This window comes from Mustela nigripes, chromosome 18, assembly GCF_022355385.1.
Source record: "Mustela nigripes isolate SB6536 chromosome 18, MUSNIG.SB6536, whole genome shotgun sequence".
In the NCBI taxonomy this organism is placed as follows: Eukaryota; Metazoa; Chordata; class Mammalia; order Carnivora; family Mustelidae; genus Mustela; species Mustela nigripes.
In genome coordinates this window covers 12,757,369-12,779,367 of record NC_081574.1, presented here as the reverse complement: position 1 = coordinate 12,779,367, position 21,999 = coordinate 12,757,369, and the positions used below count along the sequence as shown (strand labels likewise).

General features: G+C 41.0%; 1 protein-coding gene across 6 annotated transcripts in view; it reads right to left on the bottom strand.

The window, feature by feature from the left end:
• Positions 1-21,999, bottom strand: part of TENM3 (teneurin transmembrane protein 3) — a 433,328-nt gene that overhangs the window by 361,342 nt on the left and 49,987 nt on the right. The gene's annotated exons all lie outside the window — the stretch shown is intronic.

The window sequence follows — 21,999 nt, the reverse complement described above, 5'->3', positions numbered from 1 at the left end:
GCAGGGTGCTTGGGTGGCTCAGTTGGTTGGTGACTGACTCCTGATTTCAGTTCAGGTCATCTTAGGTTTGTAAGATTAAGCCCATCATCAAGCCCTGGGTCAGGTTCCATACTCAGCATGGAGTCTGCTTGAGATTTTTTTCTCTCTCTCTCTACCTGCCCCTCCTCCATTCAAGCTCTTGCTTGCTTTCTCTAAAATAAATAAATAAATAAATAAATAACTTAAAAACAAAAGAGTGATATTTACAGGAATGAGTCCCCAACTTTGTTGAAATATCCTTTAGGACAGGAATGTTTTGGATCTACACCCTGGGCAGTAATCATTAAATGGGAAATTACTTATCCCTTTCCATTAGGAGCTTGAATTAAATACCTTGAATTGTAGTTCAGCTGGGAATAGAAATCACTTATTATTATTTTTTTTTCTGTATCTCAAAGTGTTTTGGAAAAAGCTTTTGCTTTTTATTAATGCTCATGAGAAGACTTCTGTTTGAGAATTATCCCTTTGGAGATCATCTTTTTTCATAAGTTACTTTAATATTTTTCTCTCTATCCTTAACATTCCATATTTTCTTACCAAAAGTGTTTCCCCCCCCCCCTCCTGCTCTGCACAGGGTGTGTTTAATCAGTCCTGAATATTCATGTCATTCTTCCGTTCTGGAAAATCCTTAGCCACTATCTCCTTGAATGCTGTTTCTCTTCTGTTTCATTCATTCTTTTTCTGATATACTTTTAACTTGTATTTTGTAGCCTATCATTTTATCTTCCATGTTTCTTAATTTGCTCTCCCATATTTTTAAAATCTTTTTATTTCTGGTTGAATTTCTTCATACTATCTTCCAGTTCCCTAATGTAGTTTCCAACTACATTGAAACTAGAATTTATGTTACTTACTTTTTAAAAAAATTTTTTTTAAAAATTTATTTAACAGACAGAGATCACAAGTAGGCGGAGAGTCAGGCAGAGAGAGAGAGAAGGGGAAGCAGGCTCCCTGCTCAGCAGAGAGCCCGATGTGGGGCTCGATCCCAGGACCCTGGGACCATGACCTGAGCCGAAGGCAGAGGCTTAACCCACTGAGCCACCCAGGCGACCTGATGTTACCTACTTTTTTAATTAAAAAATTTTTTTTAAGTTTTATTTTAAATAAGTTCCATGTCCAATGTGGAGCTTGACCTACATGACCTTGAGATCAAGAGTTGTATGCTCTACTGACTGAGCCAGGCAGGCACCCTGAAATTTATCTTATCTATTAATGTTTTTAATTTTAAGGACTATAACTTTCAGAATTTTTGGTGGTACTTTTTCACATATTCTACTCTTGTTTCATTTCTATTTGTTTTTATAGTTTCTTATTCTTTATGCATATTATTCCTTCTCTTATCACTTTCAATAAACATATTTAGTTCAAATTATTTTCATTTCATACACAGTGAACTCATCCCCCCAAACATTAATTTCATTGCTTTCTTGGCATTAATTTTGTTTCTATATTTTGGAGTTTCGATTTGCATACTCATTTGGAAGAATATTTTATTTCTCTGACTCCATCTCGTTTCATTCATCTCTTTTTGTTTCATGGTATTTTGGTTGCCTTTATTTAGCTATTTGTACCCCTGGTCCAGAACCAGATCAGGAACCTGGAGCCTTTGATTTGTCATGCAGCTGGAGATATTGCACGTACAGTGTCTAAGTCAGGGAGTACCTTGGCTCAGGTCTTCACTAGCAGGCTGCAAATGCTCTATCCAGCTACCCTCAGATACTCTGCTTTCTAGGGAGCAATTTATAGGCCTTGTTTTCCAGCTTCCTTTCACTACTTTTCAGCTCCAACTCAGTCCATGGTTTCAAGCACAGAGGCTGGCTTGGGTCCAGGCCTTTGATGGGGCACTTTTAGCCCTACTCAGTCTGTAGGAGACAGACTCCCGCCTGCTTCTGACGGCTTTCCTACCCAAACTCCAGTAGACTCTCACTTTGACTTCACTTACTGATGCATTTCTATTATTTTTCTCACCCACAGAGATGTATCTCTTGTTTTTGGTTACAGATATGGCTTCAATTTTTTCTCCTTTTTATATTTTATCAGTTTTGATGTTTAGAATCCAGGAGGCAATAAGGAATATATGGGGCAGCGGGGAGCGGAGGTCAACAAATGAACACGTGCCATCTTCGTAGGAAATCTTCATTGACTTCTGAACTCCAGCACCAACATATTAATATAACACATTCCGAGGGCCATGTCTCCTCTTGGAGTCTGAATTTTGGAGAAGGAACAGCACATCACCACCCCACTCCTTCATTGGCTAACCCAAGGATCCCAGAGCATTTGCACTGAAATCACCTGAAACACCCATTTAAAAATGCAACTTCTTGGGTCCCTCTCCACATTTACCATATGGGAATGTCTGAGGTTGGAGTCTGGCTGCATTTTTAACTGCACGTTAGCTGTTTCCTCTGCAAACTGAAGTTCTGAGTATCAGTGCGCACCCAGGAACCCACTCATTGTAAAATCCTGTTTCTGAGTCTCTTTCAGCGGCAGTCTCCTCTGATCCCAAGATGGACAGTGAAGGTGTGTAACGCAACGATCCACTACCTTCTGGACGATATAGGAAAGTAAACACTTAGGCAAAAAACCCTCCACAAAGTATCTTAAATGCAAGAAAGTATGCTAAAATGGTTATCTTGTTAGTTACTATCAAGAAGTTACTTAGTGTGTAACCGCCATGATGCCTACCTGGTAACTGACAAGGCATGGGGAGGCTGGAGAGTGAAGAAAGTCATGAGAGACGGGCTTTGTAGAAAGGCTCTTAACCACTGGAGCAGGGCTTAGGGATAAGTCCATGTATCAAGATGCTACAGCGGACGGTGGCTCATGGCAGGTTAATGCCTGGTTTTAACTCTCTCCTTTACACCTGCCTTTGAGCACATCGAGGCAATGACGGGGGAAGAAACGCGAATCAAATTTTAAAAAACGATGTCAGACACCAGTCCCACGCACATTAATGTACAAGTAGAATGCATTTTTGAGAAGAAAGGAGGAATATATACTCAAATATACTTGAGTTCAAATCGAGCAATTGAGAAACAATGCTTTCCTCCCTCCCACTAGTGATGTGATATATCGTACCCCAAATGAAGGCTGAAGCTTATACCCACATATTTCCCTGAGCTGGGAAAAACGTCTCCGGTTCATCTTCATTCATGTGCTTTTCATTTGCAGTCCTCACGTTTTAAAGACAAATTCTCCTGTTGTCCCCCCCCACCACCCCGCTGCGAGCCCCTCCCTCCTCACTGCGTCTTAATTTTCACGTGGTGCCGACACTTACAGAGCTTCCGAGAAGGAAGTGAGTCCCATTAATGACAGCAGTGTGTCCTAACTGGAAAGTCACAAAGTTGTTTTACATGAGAAAAAAAAAAAAAAAAACAACCCTTTAAAAACATCTGTGTGGCAACGTGCCAGCCGAGAGCTAATCATTAGCCAGGCCCAGCGAAGAGAAACTGTGCGTTTCTCCAGAGACAGGGAAAGCTGACTCCTGTCTCTCAAGGTTCTGGTACTCTCCTTCACAGGTGTCATGGGTCCGGACACGAGGACGGTCAGGACCGGGTACCCAGCTAGTCAGAAGCCTCTCCAAGGATGTCGCACCATTTTCAAAACAAGAAAACCCAGGGATGCCTGATTGTTAGCTACTTGGACCAGGTCTTCCTGATTGTCATCTTCGTTACTGACACCTTCACAGAGCCCATGGCTTTTTGTGTTCCGCATGAGATACTGTGGGGATGTTCAATAGAAGGACGCGATCCTTGCGAGCTTAAAATTATAAAACACAATATGGCAATCAGAGAGATGTTTTTGAGGACATGTCAACAACCAGAGAAAGTGTCCCCAATTTTTTTTTTTTTTCCTGCATCTTGTAATATTCTCACGACGGTATTGTCCTCAGGGGCTACTTAGATGTATACAACAGTGAAGCCCCCTCTCCCGTCAGTATAACTACCCACGTGGGCGGGTGGCTGAGACCGAGTCTTCCTCAACCCATTCTGAAGGGAGAGATGTGACTAACGGGATCCTACAACCAGCGCACGCACGGGAAGGGGTGAGTTATTTGTGCTCTGGAATATCCAGCCCTCGTCCTGGATTTGCTCCCAACAGGGAAAAAGACTGCCGCCAAAGCTCCTGGGGCTATTTCAGTTAACATGAGACCAGGAGGCCCCTGTTTTGGCTGCTGGGATGAAAGAAAATATGCTCCCTGTGACTCAGACTGGACGAGAAACAGTATTTTTTCCTAGAAATTGTGTTATGACAGGCGTATTGCATTTCTCACTTTTCTAGGATACTGTCTAATCCTGGGAGATGATCTCCTGGAGATGCCGGGTGCCCCAATCGGATAAAAGCCAGCCTGGGGCTGGGAGATGAGACCAAAAATGTCTAGATGGGGCAACACGGCTGGTGGGGCCTAGCTCTTGCCTGCACAGACAAGGTCAACAGCAAAGCAGGTCCAATGTTAAAAGCGTACATTGCTAGGGGCCACATCTATTCGTCTGGACGCCTTACTTTTCCTGCCTTTCAGTTTGGTGGGTTCACCTCACTTGTCAGACTGCCACAGCTCCGATGAACCAAGTTTTAGTTACCAGAAACCTCTGCCAGCTGGCTGTGTGCATCTGATTCCATGAACGGCTTTGGTTATTGGGAACTTACCTCTTTGTGCCTTCAAGGACTTAATCCAACCAAGATTGAAGCTTCACTTCCATAAACAGTGCCCGTACTACTAACTTTGTAAGAGGGAGGCTGTTAAGGGGCATCCAGGTCAGGTTCTGTGATAGGCCTTTTTTTTTTTTTTTTTTTTTTTTTTGAGGATTTCATTGTGAATAACACCAGCCAGGAGACGGCTGTAGTTTCCTTGGGAAGAATGCTTCTTCCATGAATGGGTGAATTCTATTTCATCCACACTGAGCCGGCTGAATTTTCATAAGAAAAGAGTAGAATATAAAAGATTACTCTTTATTTTAAACTTCTCAACTGGGGAGGTTCAATTTGGTTTTAAGAAAAAGAGCCGAAGTGTTCCGCAATGCTAACCAACCAGCCCCGAGAGCCTTATCTTCAATCACGGGGACCCCACCTCCCCCAGGTTCTCCTGTCAAGAGTCCTTTTGTTTTCTCGTCTTTGAGAAGTGCGCAGAGGATAGGTATTTGCAATTGGTCCTAATGTTTTCTCTAGGACAATGCAATCTTTCCAGTCAATGCTCTTTCATACCTTTACCCTGAACTCCTAGGAATATGACATATATTTCTGCCCGTGTTTTATTTACAGTCTGTGGTCACAGAAGGGAGTGTCTACTAAGGAACTTGGATCAAGGGCCTCCGGGAGAAATGGCTGATAAATTGGTATCTTTTTTGAGAAGGAAAAGTTTAAATAGAACCAAGTTAATATTTATCTCCATTTTTACAATGATTGACTAACACCAGGACCCGAAAAGGACAGCTCCCCGGTCAATATCATATCTCCCACTACACACTGGGGTGTTAGGTTATAGCCCTGTTTGCCTTTTCCCATGGTGAGTTGATGATTATACTTCTAGATGGTTCTTACTAAGTCAGTGAGTCAGGATTACAGATGAGTTCATCTCTGAAGAGAGAAATGACAGGTACATTGAACTCGGCAGTTTAGGTTTATGAAAATGGGCAGGAGTTTGCTGTAAACACTGGAGAAAATCTCAGGGTTATTCAAATCAATTACTTGCGTATTAATTTTGAAAGGGAATTTTTTAAAGCATCGGTATTACCATTCTAGCACTAGATAATACTCTTTGACAAAGTAGAATAAGATCTGGGAATGAAGAGTAAGTTTTTTAAGACAGCAGAAAGCAACAGAGGTAGTATGGAAAACCAGATCATTGGCTAACAATCTATTACGATGTCTTTTTGAAATGATGCAATATATTTTGAACAAATGTCAATTTCATTATTGAAACTTTTAAAATTCAGAGTCATTCTTTATAGCTTAAAATGTTCCGCCCTAAGTCTTCCTTCTTGTTGAAGGTCAGTATGTAACAAAATTCATTCATTCATTCGCCCAACAATTATTTAAGGTCCAGGTCCCAACACCAAAGTCATTCAGGTTACAATGTTATACAAAGTAACAAACAATGTGACATTTTCTTTCTTGTGGGAATGACATTATTTAAAAGATCTGAACTACTTACTACTAGCTTTTTCTTTGTAGAGGTTTCAAGGGTCACACTTCCCTATAATATATTATTTTGACATATTTGGATAAATTTAGTTGTTAGAAAATGAAGCAGCTGACCCTGAGAATCTCTATTCATCTTTAAATGGATACATCTTGGTTGTATTAAAATTCAAACGAAAAGGGTAAGATCCAACCTCCAAATAAAAAATTAGGTTTCTAAACTGATAACCAAAAGTTTATTTATCCCTCTTCATATTATTGCATTTATTTTATGTGAAACTGGCTTTTATGTTAGAATTCTATCCACCAGAACTGGATTGAGATATTCATGAAAGGACTATAAAGCAATAAAACTGATTTCCAGAGGCAACACATCAAAAATCAATCCTCTCATTTTATAGCCATGCCATGGATAGAAAGTTACTCAAATCACCTCCTTACAATTCTAATCAGTACAAATGGAAAGAAAGTAAACAGTATTCTGGATATAAAGGTTATCACCCTTTTGTTGCCTGCTGTACATCTACGTTTGTTTCATTGCTTTCCTTTGTCCTAATAATCTGAAAATAGCAAATCTGCTTGTCATGAACAGGGCAAGAATTAAACATCTGAAATGTAATTAATGAAACATCATTTCAGACTATTTTTGTTAGTGGAAATAGAGACAAAAATTAAAATATGCTTCTGCAATATTGTCTTTAAACTTTAAAACACCATCTTTGACATTTCTATCTCCATAAGCTCCTGAGGAGGTTATAGTGAATCTGATGTCCAGACAATGATGAGAAGTAACCTTTAAAGCATCTTGTTTTAAAACTAAGAATGGTGCTTATTAATTGTCTGAAAAATCGGACAGGTTTAGAAACTGAGGAAAGAGAATCGAGCCCCAGGTTTTCAGTCACTGGTATATGCCAAGTTCCTTAAGGATGGCGACGATGTTCCCCATCCCTCGGGCACCTTCTTGAGTGTCCAGCTTTGTGCCGGGCACTCAGCACGCATCCCCTCTCTTCCTGCCGAATGCACGATGCCCAGAGCACTCTCATCGCTATAGAGAGGGAGAGGGGATGAGACCATGAAGACAGTCAGTCCTCCATTTGACCACTCCCTCCCTCATACCACACGGACTCCTGAGCACATCAGGAGACATTCAGGAGAGCCGAGTGAAGTGTGGGACGGAGATCAGGAAGGTCAGCTTCCAGAACGGAGGACAGAAGCCGATTTCACCTATGAGAGACCATGTAAAAGATGGAGCCGATTGGTGGGGAGTTGCGAATAGCGACACCCAATCCGTGTTTTTTCAGGTCTGGAAGCTGGGTTTGAGTCCTCATACCAAGAGCCAGTTGGAAGGTAATGAAAGTGGTGCCATGTTAAAATAAACATCCCCTGTGGCAGCTTTCAGCTGCCTTCCTGTGTGTCTCTCTGAGCACTGCCTTCCACGGGCGGGTGTCAGCCCTGGGATTGGTGGTGATGAAGAAAGCATTCAAGGAGAGGCCAGTGACTGTGGGCCGCCACCTTGGCCTTGCCCTCAGCTGACAGCTCCGTGTTCTACTTCTCAGGCACTTTGGATGGGGAGCTGTATCTTCTAATCAACAGCAAGCTTACATTGATGGGATTTCCGCAGTGTCATCTTGTTTAAATACAATGTAATAGGATGCATTAATTAATAAACATGCTTTATTTACACGCTGCGGTTTGGGGCCTCTTGAACTCAGAATTCAGAGACAGGAAGCATGTGCCTCATGTTAGCAAAGCCTTGACGTTTTTAATCAGCCTGGGAGAGTGGAAATACTACTGTCTTCGTAGCTCCCGGTTCTCAGCACTCTGATTAGGCATCCGCTGTCAACTCCATTTGTACTTGATCCATAAAAAGAGTTGCATCGTGATATTCTCTTCAAATTCTGGCAAGATTTATTGATGGCTTGGATGTCTCAGTTAGTTTTGCTTCTATTAAAAACTCAAATTTGTTTTTTGAAGTGATGAATTACTTCATCCGCAGGTGTAGTTTTCATATTCCAAAATAATATTTCTGACCTTGGGAAAGACTTAGATGGAACACTCTCTGTTAAATCTTCATAGATTTTTTTCACATTTTGGTTATGCATGAAGAAATCTGTTTTGAACGTCATATTTAACAGCCCTCGTGACACCTTATCGCCCCCAATAATACACGGGTTGTCTTTATTCCTATTTTGCCAGATGAAAGGGGAAGCAAAATTTCAGAAAACTTTTATTTTATTCAGACTGTGTTCATGGTGATTGAAAAAAATGGACTGGAAGATTCTGAGCACAAACCCAAGTTTTTGTCACAAATTAAGAAAATAAACTCTACGTAAAAAGGACCTACTTTTAAACTGTATCATGTTTTGCAAGGGTATCCTATTATCCCATGGGGTAAGAATATTCCTGTCTTAGTAAAGATCCGCCACAACTTCTAGAAAAACTGAGGAGAGATAATCCCTTCCGAAGAATGGATACGCTTCAACTTAATTTAGTCCAATGTTTCAACTCCATTTCACTCTCCCATTCATCAGATAGGATGTCCCTAACTGCCTGAAATTCTTCAAGACAAAACATCATCTGGGGTATATCCTATTCTTACATTCGTACTCACTGTTAAGATACAGTGCCTAGTGCCTGTGGCAAGTTACAAGGAATGACAGCCAGAGAGCTTCCAAAACAGATGCACAATCTTTTATTTATTACAGACCTTTGTATTTTACAGTTGTACCATCATTATTTTTCAAAAATAATTCCTTGTGCTCTGTTTGTTTGAACTATGAAAGTATAGTCATTGCGTCTTCATAAATATGTCTTACTGGAAAAATCCTATTCTTGCAATCAACCTGAGGACTTAAAAGCAGATTTCACTTGACTGAACTGCCATTTTTGCCAAATTGTGTCTGAATGACAGGAATGGTGGAAAGCCTGGCTTCACAAACACTCAGGATTACCCTCGTGTCGGGACTTGGAAACAACATACAGATGGCGGTCAAAGCAAGAATCTAAAAATATCTAAAAAGAATTTTAAATTAATTGAATTATGACCAGATATTTAAAAGACAAACCAGCTTCGGGACATAAATAGATTTCCATCCTGGTTATATGTTTCCTTTTGTGCTCAATTCAAATTTGTCAGAGAAATGACCAAAAAAAAAAAAAAAAAAAAAAAACACAAAAAACTATTTCCTTGAAGGAAAATTTATGTTTTAAATAAATTTCCTTTTTCAGGGCTTCATTATCTTTTAAGTTATACTCAAATATCATATAGCTTACAATAAACTGAGTTGTCTCACAACACTCCCTTGGTTCACCGAAATCTATGAATACAATTGTGTTCCTATCCCTTTGCACACATCGTCAGTGTAGAACAAGAAAATCCTAGGCAGGCTCAGCAAACAGGAAGTTTTACCCCAACAAAATTCCAATGAAAACCAAACCAACTCCCTCCCTCTTTCAAAAAGGAGGTGAACTATATTAAATTTTCTTTTAAGCTCCTTGGAATATTTTCATTATGTCCACATTGATTTATTTCAGGCCACAGATGTGTACATGTTTATCTTTATGGCTGGTTGTGTCTATGTTGGCCCAGAAAACAGCCTACTGCACTAGTGTCAATGGGAAAGCAAGACGGTTTGAAAAGCTGCACCGACTTTGTTTTTGCTGGAATAGTAGCCAGTTGGGGTATAAAGTTTTGAGGCACGTGGATCGACCAGACCCCAAATCTGGACAATGAGGAAGTACACATTTTTGCAAAGACAGTATTTTCCCGTTAAGTCAGAAACAATTAGAATAAAGGTCTTTCCTCTTAGAGTTTTAAATGAAGCAGTTGAGACAAGTCCCCGTGCATCTGATATCCCAACACAGGGTGAGTGAGAGGAGCAGCTACTGAGTTCAGAGATGGAGACTTGTGGGTCCCGGGAACTGTGGGCAGCTCTCAAACGGCCTTTCACAACATGTATGGAATGCTAACAGGTATCTGTGCTCCCTGCTGTCTCCTGACTCTCATGTCTCACTTGCCTGTGAGTTCTGACCACTGTCTTTGTTAATGAACATCTATAAACTCTGCTTAGCACAGAGAAGACTTACAGGGAAGTGAGCTTGCATAGAGAGTGATCTCCAAGGGGAAATGGGAACAGTGGGCCACCCTAGACCCTTCCCACCCACTTTCTTTCCTGTCCCTTATGAGCTTTCCGTCTGAAACTATTATTGATAACAGAATAAAGACAACAATTAATGTGATTCTTAAATGAATGACTGAAACCTTGAACCCCCAAACAGCAGAAAAACCAATTCTGCTAAGCTCCATCATTAAAGGAAATCTAGGTTTGTGGCCATTTATAACAGATCAATGGATGAGACATTCACAATATAAAGTAAGAGAATCTGTGACTCAGTGTCTTACTTAATATTCACACTCATCTGCAGCCCGGAACACACACACACACACACACACACACACACACACACACCCCTAAAAATCATTTTGATAAAGCAGATGTTGAATGCTCTCAGTGGAAAATGACTGAAGACTTGCACCATGGAATTATTATAAAATACCACACATCTGGTACAAAGTTTGGCCTTATATCAAAAGTCATTTAGGACAAAAATGAGCAAGGAGACTTCTGGCCTCATGAAAGTCTGAGCTTAGAGTTTCTAGAATGACTTCAACTCCCAACTTCTTTCTTTACTAAATAGAATTTATGTCATGAAGAAACAGTAGGTTTCTCCAAACCACCTAACAAATATTTAGGACATTAAGATTGGACAACTCCAAGCTATTGTTTCAAAGAAAACACAGCGATGTAAAATTAAAGGAGGCAATGTGGTTCCATGGGAAACACACCAGAAGAATGTAGAACACTTACAAATGACCTTTTCATTCATGAAAAGCTGAGGTCTCAAAGGAACTCTGGAATAACTTGCATATGAGTTTATCACTAATCTATCATCAGGAAAAAACTCCAGGCTGAGAGAGAGCCCTGCTAATGTATTCTGAGTCCACTGGAGCAGAAGCAGGAATGTTCTGGCAGTAATATTTCTCTCCAACGCTACAATCATCTGCCCGTCATGGGTCACAACCACTACGTACCATCACAGAGGGTTGTTCCACGTTTATATTTATCAAAAGTCAAATCTTAAAGCTGCCAATTCCTTGCTTTCTTTCCACACTGAGAGTGCAATGTGAGTCCTAAATTAACTTGATAAATAAAAATAACAGGCTATTTCCCCATAACCCTTTCTCCGTAAACATCTCTCTGAGGAGGCCATGATTTTATAGTGGAAAAAGAAAAACTTTAGGTAATGAAGTAGCACTACTAAGAATGGATCGGAAAACTCCTGGCATACCCTTAATTGGAAAAACAGAGCTTAAAAAATATGTTTGTATTGTGAGGTTTTGGGGTTTTTTTTTTGAGATTCATTTCAAACACACGATTTTGCTATTTATTATACTTTGTTAGACGGCTAAATTGTTACAAGTTTATCCATCTCCTGAATTTTATTTTTCTCATCCACAAAGATGTTATATCTTAAAAATAACTTCAAAGTTATATGTAATATGCTAGCTTTACAATATCAACAGTACTTGGAAATAAATGAAATGTGCCTTGTTTAGCCAACACACAGTGTTTTATCGATACACAAACAGAAAAATGTCATGTAATGAGATGATTAAGAAAAACATGAGCTTTGTGTCTTAAAGGTTATCCATTTTAGGTTACAGTAATTGATCCCAGTCACTTCGAATGTTTAAAACATTCCAAACCCTCAGCCAAATGTTGAAGAAACAACTCTGCCAGAATTTCAGTAGAGAAAATTTTAGAAGGCTGTTCAAATCCAAAGAAAAGGAAAAATATATATTATTGCTGAAAGTTGTACGTGTGTTCTGCTTTCCAATGAAAACCATAGCCAAATAAGCTTTCATTAAATTGGAACAAGATGACAAATACTAAAGCTGAAAATGCATATAGTAAATTGAAACATTAAACATTACATAAGGTCTCTAATGTGGAACCCAAAAAAAAATTTTGAGACAGAAAATAAAAGAAAATATTTTCAATATCTTAACGGCTGTCTCCTTTTCCCCCCAAGACACACAAGTAAAATAGGTAATGGCCTTTGAAACCGAACTTTGGTTTTAAAACAGCAGAGAAGGAATGCTGGTTGATCATAAGTTTCACTAGCAAGATGCTCTGATGTAGGCATCTTTACAGCAGTTGAGAGCACGGCCTTTCTGGAGAGCTTTCGCCCTTAGTCAGGTGGAGTGACAGACTGTCAGAGACTCACTCGCCATGAACTTCACCTCCACAGCAATAACACGCTGTACATAAACCCACAGACTGGCAGGCAAGCCGTGATCTTACCGCCTAAGAGTTTGGGGTACATTTTCCATCGTCTATGAAGGTTAGAACAAAACCTGAACAAGTAGTGTGTTGTACAGCTCCAATGGGCCGTGGCATGATACAGAGATTGCAGGAGAAACTTGTTTTGTCTTGGTCTGTGGGAACAAGCGGATTTGCAGAATGTTCCTCTGACCGGGTAGTTGACAGATCACCCATCGCTAAGACCGAGAGAACTCGCAGCTAATTTTCACACGTTAAAAAAAAAAAAAAAAAAAAAAATATATATATATATATATATATATATATATATAGATATATATATATCTATATATATATATATATATATATATCTCCTCGTGAACAAATTGTGCTAGTTACAAAGCATGCTGTTGCCTGTCACCACGTGAGGCTGATTCAAAGGGAACCAGGGTGGCCAACATCTGTCCAGTGGTTTCCACGCTGAGGAAACACTTAACGTGTTTATAATTCAGTTAGGAGGCTCTACAAAGAAACAGAGTCTTGGCTATTTTGAAGACCCCCACCCCCGCACTACCCCCCTCACCCCGCCCCGCCAAAAGACCAGCTTAAGTATTCCAAAACAGTGTCTACATTCATTCCTACCCCAAATATTTTACCAGTAGTATTTGCTCGTATAATTCTTAATTTAACCAAGGTGTGAATCTGGCATCTGAGGTCCACTAATTCTTACAGGTGCCACTTGGCTCCTAAATCATAGGCAGCGATTGACACACTTACTCGCCAGTGCCTCGGAGAGTGCACAGGGTAGCTCAGGAGCCTGAGGGGTCCTGTATTGATCCATCAGAAGACCAAGTCTGGGACTGGGCAGAGTGTAAACGCGGGTGGGCAATCAGTAAGTCCTTGCCGGATTATGCTGAGTGAACGGAGCTGAATTGGATGGAACCGGAGAGCGGGCGACTACCTGTTTAATTAACTCCCAAATGACAGGCCATGACTTTGGCCTTATCCTTGGGAGGGCCCAAGGTATTGTCCCGTTAAAGAGGCGCTTACCACATGCTTTCTGGAGATAAGATAATGCCTTCTTCTTCACCCCCGGGAAAGACACCCAGCTCTCACCACAGATGTATCTGGTTATACCGGCTCTTAGCTAAACTGAAAATGTGACATGTCACCTTTCCTCCAGCTTTCCAGCGGCTTTGAGAACCCCACTGCAAGCCTGTACACAGATGGCACTCAGCTCCTCTTTGCATGTGGCTCGTTCCAGCAACCCAGCGCAGTGAGCAAGTTAGAAAGATCTGCACGGGACACGTTCGCTTCCCCCGGACCCTCACCTCTCAGAGTCAGATCAGGTTTAGGTCAGCCAGCAACACCTCTGAATGCGCGCTCTGTGGGGTCCATGGGAGCGTATCCCCACTGGCCCCAAGAGAGGGGTGGGAGTCTGGTGAGCGTGTGTCCCTGACTCTGTCCATGCATCTCTTTTCTCCTCGGAGCAACAGGGCATGTGATCCAGAGCCTAAAGTTTGTCCCAGGTCTGGAATCAATCTCACCCTTAGTAAGAAGGAGCTCAGTGTGTTCTAGTTTAATACGGAATGGATTCAGTGACAAATGCCCTCCGTGCTAGGTCCGACCATGCATTTCACCTTCCACTAAATAGGCTTCTGCCTTTCTCCTGAGACAAAGGGTCCCAGTAACTAGAGTCACTTTATTTGAATTTCTATTTTCACAGGCTGGCCAGGGCACCCGTGTCTCCAGGACTGAAAGTCCTTCTCTTAATATGGAATGCCAGATGTCCCTGAAACAGAGAACAAAAGCCTGCTCACACAGGTTGCCATATGTAAAAAACCTAACGGAAATCACAGTGGGGCCTGGCATAGAGATCCATTTCATACTTATGAGCCTGCAGAAAAAGGAGAGCACAGATTTGGAGCAGTGGTTCTCAAAGTGTGGTCCCCAGAGCAGGGCCACCAGCATGCTCTCAGCTTCCCTACCCCAGACTCTTTTAAGGCAGAGACTTGGGGGATGGGTCTGGTTTTAACACCCCTCCAGGTGACTCTCATACTCTCTGAGGTTGAATACAAGGATTTAGGGTATGATTTTGTGAGGGATTCCAACTCTACTGTTTGCTTCAGTAAATTCTAAGCAAGCGCCATTCTAACTTTCTTCAAATTTAGATACCTCATTTATAAAGTAGAGACAAAATGTCCCTCACAGGGTTAGTACAAATGCTTCATATGATGCACACAGTCAAAATTCAACTATGTTCTCTACTCCTAGACCCTCCATTCGTTGTCTTTTACAGGTCACTCCCATGACCTTGTGCTTGATTTTTAATTTTTTTTCAATTAAGTCAAAACTACTTGTTACTGTCTTCATATTCTGCTCACATTGTCTTTCTTGGATTGAGTCAGGGTCTTGGTGGGTCTTGTTTCTGGTCTGGATCCATCTTGGTTTTCCCCTGTCTGATATATTTCACCCTTCCATTCTAAAGTCGTAATATATAACGATGCGTGCTGTTGTGTTTGAGTATACACAATTTAAGGATTCCCGAATTCCATAATCTCAGGGTTTGTCATTTGTATACTGACTCAAGAATTTGCTTCTTTTATAAAATCCAACTTAGACGAGGTTGGATTAAGAAGTCATAAGCATATCCAATATCTCTTTCATTAAAAAAAAATCCAAGCAGAAGATTTTACAGGGAAGCAATAATTAATGTGAAATAATTTATAACATGTCAATTTAAAATGTACAGTAATGATAATGATAGTTATTTTTGCTTGTTTACCTTGAGTTAGACCCATTTCAGGGTTAACAAAATCAAGGCACAGGGTGTTTTAACAACTAGAGGAACATCTCAGAGCTAACTCGGGACTGACACCTAGACCATTCGTCTATTACCTTGAGAAATATTTTCAGGCTTCATCACAATAAGGAAACCTTACTTAGACCCTCATGCGCTACAAAGATGTGGATAAATTGGAAGGAGGCCAGAGATAAATCCAGGTGATGAAAGAAGCAGTATGAATGACTTATGAGAAAATGAGAAAAATCCAAATGTGCTTAGGCTGAGGGGAAAAAAAAAAGAAATATGACATAACTGTTTATAGAGCAAAATGGAATTATCATAATGATTTAAAATAGCCTATCTAGGGAGAATGAATAAGCTGGTTCAAAGAAAAGAACATTTTAGTGAAAAATTTCCCCTTCCCTAACCATTCCCAAACAATGTACCTTGAAGAACTTTCAGAGTTTTGCAACTTTAGAAAGAAGAGAAGAATTACTATCTGGGGCATTTCAGACAATCCAGATAAATGTGGAAGGAAAAAATTCTGCCCAGGCAGAGAGACACTGAATGACCTCTTGGTTCTTGTCAAAGGTTAATTTTTACATTTTATAAAGAAAACATTTTTATTTTTAAAAAGCATATGCATTCCTCCCTCAAGCCTCTTGGGTCTCTTGATTAAATAACATAGTTTTAACCCTTAATGTCTTTATTTCCCTTTTAAAGGGCTTAGAATGTAGGCCATCCCCAAACTGTGTAAGGAAAGTAATAATTTAACTAAATATTTTAAGTCTAATATCTTAGGCTAAAAGGAAGTTTGATATTCTTGGTTTAATTAGTTTTACTAGACAGTATATTACTTTAGTATTTTCATTCGGTATATTTAGCAAAATTTTACCCAAAGCAATATTTATTTTTCAACCCTGTATTGTTTAATACTCCCCTCACCAAAGCATTGTAAAGCGTTTAAAATATACTTTTATCTTCCAGTGATGAACATTGGTTGTGATAATGTGTTGTTAAGTCTCTAGCCAAGTCCGCTAATGGGTTAATTTTCTGAAAGAACCAGGCAGTATGAAGGCTCAGTGTTATTCCTAAAATGCTTAGTATTATCCAGTTGTTTCAGCAGTGTCATATCAGGGACAAATCAATGTGTTAAGAATTGTCTGATAATATTGTTGAGGGATTAATCTCACAGACTAGATCATCAGCACGATTATCTTTGGCATTCTGTGTGCACACGGTTCCATTTTAAGCATGAAAAGCCTTCTTATGCCCAACGATGAGAGCCTATATATGGAATGATCTGCCACCATTCGATATTTAATCCTGCAATTGAAGCCACTGAAGGGATATGGCCAAGTAACAAGATGAATGAATCGTGACCTCAAACTTGCAAAAAAACAACCCAAACAATTTATCTTTCTAGCCCGTACAGCATTTTTTATCCAATATTCCTATCCCTTCTCCTCAGTCTGGGAATTGAGGATTGATCAATGCCACATTAGCACATATGTGAAATGCGAGCTGGGAATGTAGGCAAGCCCTTGTTCATGCTTTAAGAATATTCTGCTTCAATGTAGTTTATCTGAAGTCTAAAATCAAGAACTCATAATTAAAAATCAATCTGATTCTCTAGATTTTCAAACCACTGGAGAAAGGATGGCACGAGGCAATCCAGGGTCTATGAAAACTATATAAACAACAACAACAACAACACCCTTAGAACTTCATGCATCAGAACTTACATAGAATGTTCTGAAATTGCACAGCTCTCAAATGCAGTAAAACCACACTTCGGTTATTAAGAGGATAAATTCCACCCTGATTCATTGGTTAATTGCTTATTACCACATCACTTCAGTGTGCGATCCTACGTTTCTTATACGCCAAGTGGAGTCAACCAATGCGTACGTGGTCAGCACTAATTCATGTGAGGTTTGGCTTCCGCATGCATCTGTGTTTCAGTTGTGCAAGGTTGGTCTTATTTTTGTAGTTAAGTGTGGCAGGGGGCGGGGGAGGGTGGTAAATTAGCATCGTTTTTCCCTCTTGCTAATCAAGTCCCCATAATAAAAAAACATTCTCAGATTTCTTCTCTACAGAAGTAAATACAAACATAAACTAGGCACCTCAAGAGAAACTCAGAGATTGTTCCGTTAAGTCACAGGCCAAGCACAGCGCTTGTGGATAACTTAGAGGCACTGGTGACCTTCCTAGTAACTACACCGTGGGTTCTGAAATAGCCCCAGGGTGGTGTTTGTTTTATTCTATTACTAAATTCTGCTTTGAATCACCAGGTGCTACCTGTAAGCGATTCTTCCCCGGGATTACAACCATGAAATTGTAATCATTCTCTGCCCTGATGTGTGGTTTCTGGCCAGTGAATAAGAGCTCTAAATGACTCATGTGTCATAATTTCAAGCTGGCCACATTTCAACTGGTATCTATTATATCCAATAGTTTTGAGATACGGAAGGAAACTGTTAATGCATATCAGAGGTATCATTATTATTATGAACGTGCCAGCAGTCCTCCGTGATAAAGTGTCATTGACTTCCTGCCAGCGCTCATGGATTGGTGACATTTTGTTAACCAGTCTACTAAAAAAAAATCTATAACAGGATATTAGATGGTATTTAAAAATAATATCAAAGCAAGGGATCACGGCAAAGGAATCTTGTATCTTAAAAAAATGAAAACTGCAAAGTCCGTTAGCTATGTTTGTCTATGTCTACCCTGTGTAACTTAATTGTTGTGCTGATTATAAAGTTCTAACATAAAAAAATTATTTTCTTGGCAGCCGATATATGTTAAATAAATTAGACTTGTGTGATGATCATTTCTCTATTTTGATTACATAATATTTGCATACATTTCCAACTGCCTTTTTTTTTTTCACTCTCCAGATTTCTGGACGTTACTCTTCTCCTGCCTCTTATTTTAATTTTAGGTATGTCTAAGGATGCGTAGATTTATGGCTTGTGAATAGAGCCAGGACCTTTCAGAGCATTTTGCTTTGTGTTTTATTTATTTATTTTTAAGATTTTAAGATTTTATTTATTCATTTGACAGAGATCACAGGTAGGCAGAGAGGCAGGCAGAGGGAGAGGAGGAAGCAGGCTCCCGGCCAAGCAGAGAGCCCGACGCGGGGCTCAATCCCAGGACCCCCGGGATCACGACCTGAGCTGAAGGCAGAGGCTTTAACCCACTGAGCCACCCAGGCGCCCCTGCTTTTTGTTTTAAAAACAGCATTAGTTCATCAAGTCCTCATTGAAGCAATACAGGTATCAGATGACAGGTGATATTGAACCAAAAGCTCTCTTTGCTGATGACTTGTCAACCAGTGTGGGAAAATAAGTAGGAAGAGGATTCAGACGTAGAGATTTAAGGAAACTAATGTGCCACTTAAAAAGATGTTTTCTGTTATTTTTTAACAATGAGCCGCACGCATATGGGTGATGGGGAGGGACCTCATTAAGAGGCAACCCTCAGATGGCGTCCTACAGAATAAATCCCACCAAGACGGACGGGCCCTGTTCATCCATTACTCCTTCTTTCCCCATCGGGTCTTTGACCTCAGCCCACGTGGACAGTCACAGATCTTACAGATCCTCAACAAAATACATTTCTGTCCTTTTTAGGTCCTCGCCCTTTGATGCTATACCTCAAGTAGCTCTTCTCATTCATTATTAACTTTTAAAAATAGCCAGGACTGGGGCACCCGGGTGGCTCAGTGGGTTAAAGCCTCTGCCTTCAGCTCAGGTCATGCTCCCAGGGTCCTGGGATCGAGCCCCGCATCGGACTCCCTGCTCAGCGGGGAGCCTGCTTCTCCTTCTCCCTCTCCCTCTGCTGCTTTGCCTTGCTTGTGCTCTCTCATGCGTTCTGTCAAATAAATAAATAAAATCTTTTTTAAAAGAGCCAGGACAGCTTTTTCTAGTTTTCTTGTTTCCTCACGCGTCCCCTGCATTCCAAACCCACTTCCTCAAGAAATTAATTTCTCTCTTAATTGGTTAACACACACTCTCTCTAAGTCTGCCGCCAGTTCTCTACGGTTCCTTGCCTGTCTCCTTTTCTCTTCCAACTCCCCCCCCCCCCCCCCCCCCCCCCCCCCCCCGATGCAGCACTCCTCTAGGGGTGGTGTCTTGGGAGACATTCTGTCTCCTCCCTTCCGCGCTCAGGGCTCCCTGCGGAGCTCTAGCTCACGCCACACGGTTTCACGGTCATCCCTAGTCTTTATTTCCAACCCCCGCCCCCCAACATTTCTCTCCTGAGCATGAGCTCTGCTTTTCCAAAATGCTGGTCATGGACCAGTGGCGGGACACACCACAGAGCCCAACGTACATTTCAAGTCACATGTAACTAGACCCATTCACGTACCATTGTGGGGAGAGCTTACATCTTGCATCTTGCCAAAATGATCTCCAGTTGGGTGGTGAAATGAAAGATGGTGAGTGAGTCAACATTTACTCTTTCGCAGCTTAAAACTGTTCAACGGATTTCAGTGCTTCCCTCTCTCCAGCGATACTAGACGTGTTAATGCCTCTCATTAATTACCTCAACTCCGGATGATGGAGCAGGTGGTTATAATGACAGAAGGCAGCCTTGAGGAGGAATTACCCTTAACTATTTAAATCCTGTAGCCCTTACACTGAAAATGTGATTAAAACAAAACAAAACATAACACTTCAGATAAAAGAACACAATAGATTAAACAGCCATTCAATTTGGTATACCAGTAACCTGAGAATATTTGTAGTTGAATTACAGGTGCAGTTAGCTAAAGGCAGGGAAAGCTCTGATCAGATCTTATTCTCCCGAGCATCCCTTTTTTAAATTTTTTTTAAAAGATTTTATTTATTTATTTGACAGAGAGAGAGAGATCACAAGTAGGCAGAGAGGCAGGTAGAGAGAGAGGAGGAAGCAGGCTCCCTGCTGAGCAGAGAGCCCGATGTGGGGCTCGATCCCAAGACTCTGGGATCACGACCTGAGCCGAAAGCAGAGGCTTTAATCCACTGAGCCACCCAGGCGCCCCCCGAGCATTCCTTTTAAAATCGAGGAACAAAACATTTGAGTAATTTGTTCAACATCTGCCTGAAATTGCTTTAAATTAAATATTATGCCATATGTCCCTACTGTACTTCAAAAGTCAGTTTTTTGGTCCGGTTTGTAGAGGAAGAAGCCAATCATTAAGAGGAGAAGTTCAGAAACATAAAGGACATTTTTCTTCTTAGGTCATAAACATTTATGAAGTGCCAAGTAGTTCTTCAGCGTAGGCAGTTCTTTTATCCCTGTCATTTACAAACAGAGTAAACAATGTATACGATGCATTGGACTTGACCTTTGAGTAAAAGATGCTACAAGTTGAATAATCATTAAATGCCATTACATTTATTGAATCTGCTCAGTTACTGAAAATGAATGTTGCCTTTTAATTCTGCATTAGTCTGGGCGGTGAGGCAACGTGGCGGTACCATCGGTCCTAACAGCTCCATAGTCATGTAACTCACATAGACTTCTGTCTTATTTGATTGTGTCTATACAGGGCACCTAAAAATGGACACTCAACTGCCATTTGATGAAAAATATATATATACAGAAATGGAACGAGTCCTCCTAGAATGTTTAGGACATCTGGGTTTGACTTTAACAATGGAGATTTATTAGATAAGCAACTCGTACAGGTTAATTAACTTCTCCAGGTCTCAGCTTCCTAATCTGTAAGAGGTGGCTTCTCCTTAGTCCTTTGAATGGTCACTAACATTGTGTGATGGCCAATAATATATATGAAAATATTCTGTAGGCTGAAGAACAGCTTACAGACACAAATATTGTAATGTTCATTATGACTCTAACACAAAAAGTCTCTTTTTAAAACTGATTGATTTTCCATGCCAAAATAAGTTTCACCAAGTTGTGAAAAGACCATTATATAATGACATGCAATTAGGAAAGGGAGGATTAGGGTGTAGAATTAGCAGCATCTCTTAAAACTGACAAAGTGAATAAACATCTACCATCCACAGGGTATCGTGTTGGGCCATGCGGAATCAATGGGCTAATCCCGCAGTGGTCATCACAGCCTTCCAATCACCTACTGGACAAAAGTAGCAGTAGCCATCAGCCTACAAAACAGTCTTTGGAAGGGCCATAAACAAGTCCAAGTGGTGAAAAGTCACATTTGAAGTAGTCTGAGAACGTGGACAAGATTTTGAATGGGTGGAGGCACGGCGACCGCTGACCACCCCCGTCCCCTGCCGCCTGCCCCCCGCCCCCTGCCCCCTGCTCCTTGCCCCCAAGCGTCAGGCTGAAGGGGCAGCGGTGTACAAGGCAGGAGGTGGGAGAGCTGGCACCGTGCGACGTCACCGGAGCGCACAGGCGACGCAGACACATGGCGAAGCCTGCTGCAACTGCATTTTACTGTCCTTACACCGCTATCTCGCGGATGGTATGGTTGGCAGCCTCAAAAGCGACCCAGCTGCCCCACTTTACAAAGCTGATCGTTCTGTGCCGCTTTCCAACCAGGTAAACCAACAAGCGCCCTCAGAGGGGTCCTCACCGACGGCAACACCCACAATGCAAAGGCCATCGCTCTCTTCGAGAATGTGCTCTGCTAAGTTCCTCATATTTATAATGTTCTGTGACTCGACAGCATCACACAGATAAGGCCCAGAGGAAATGCAGCAGTTAATAAATTATTAAGCTGCTTTCCTTTAA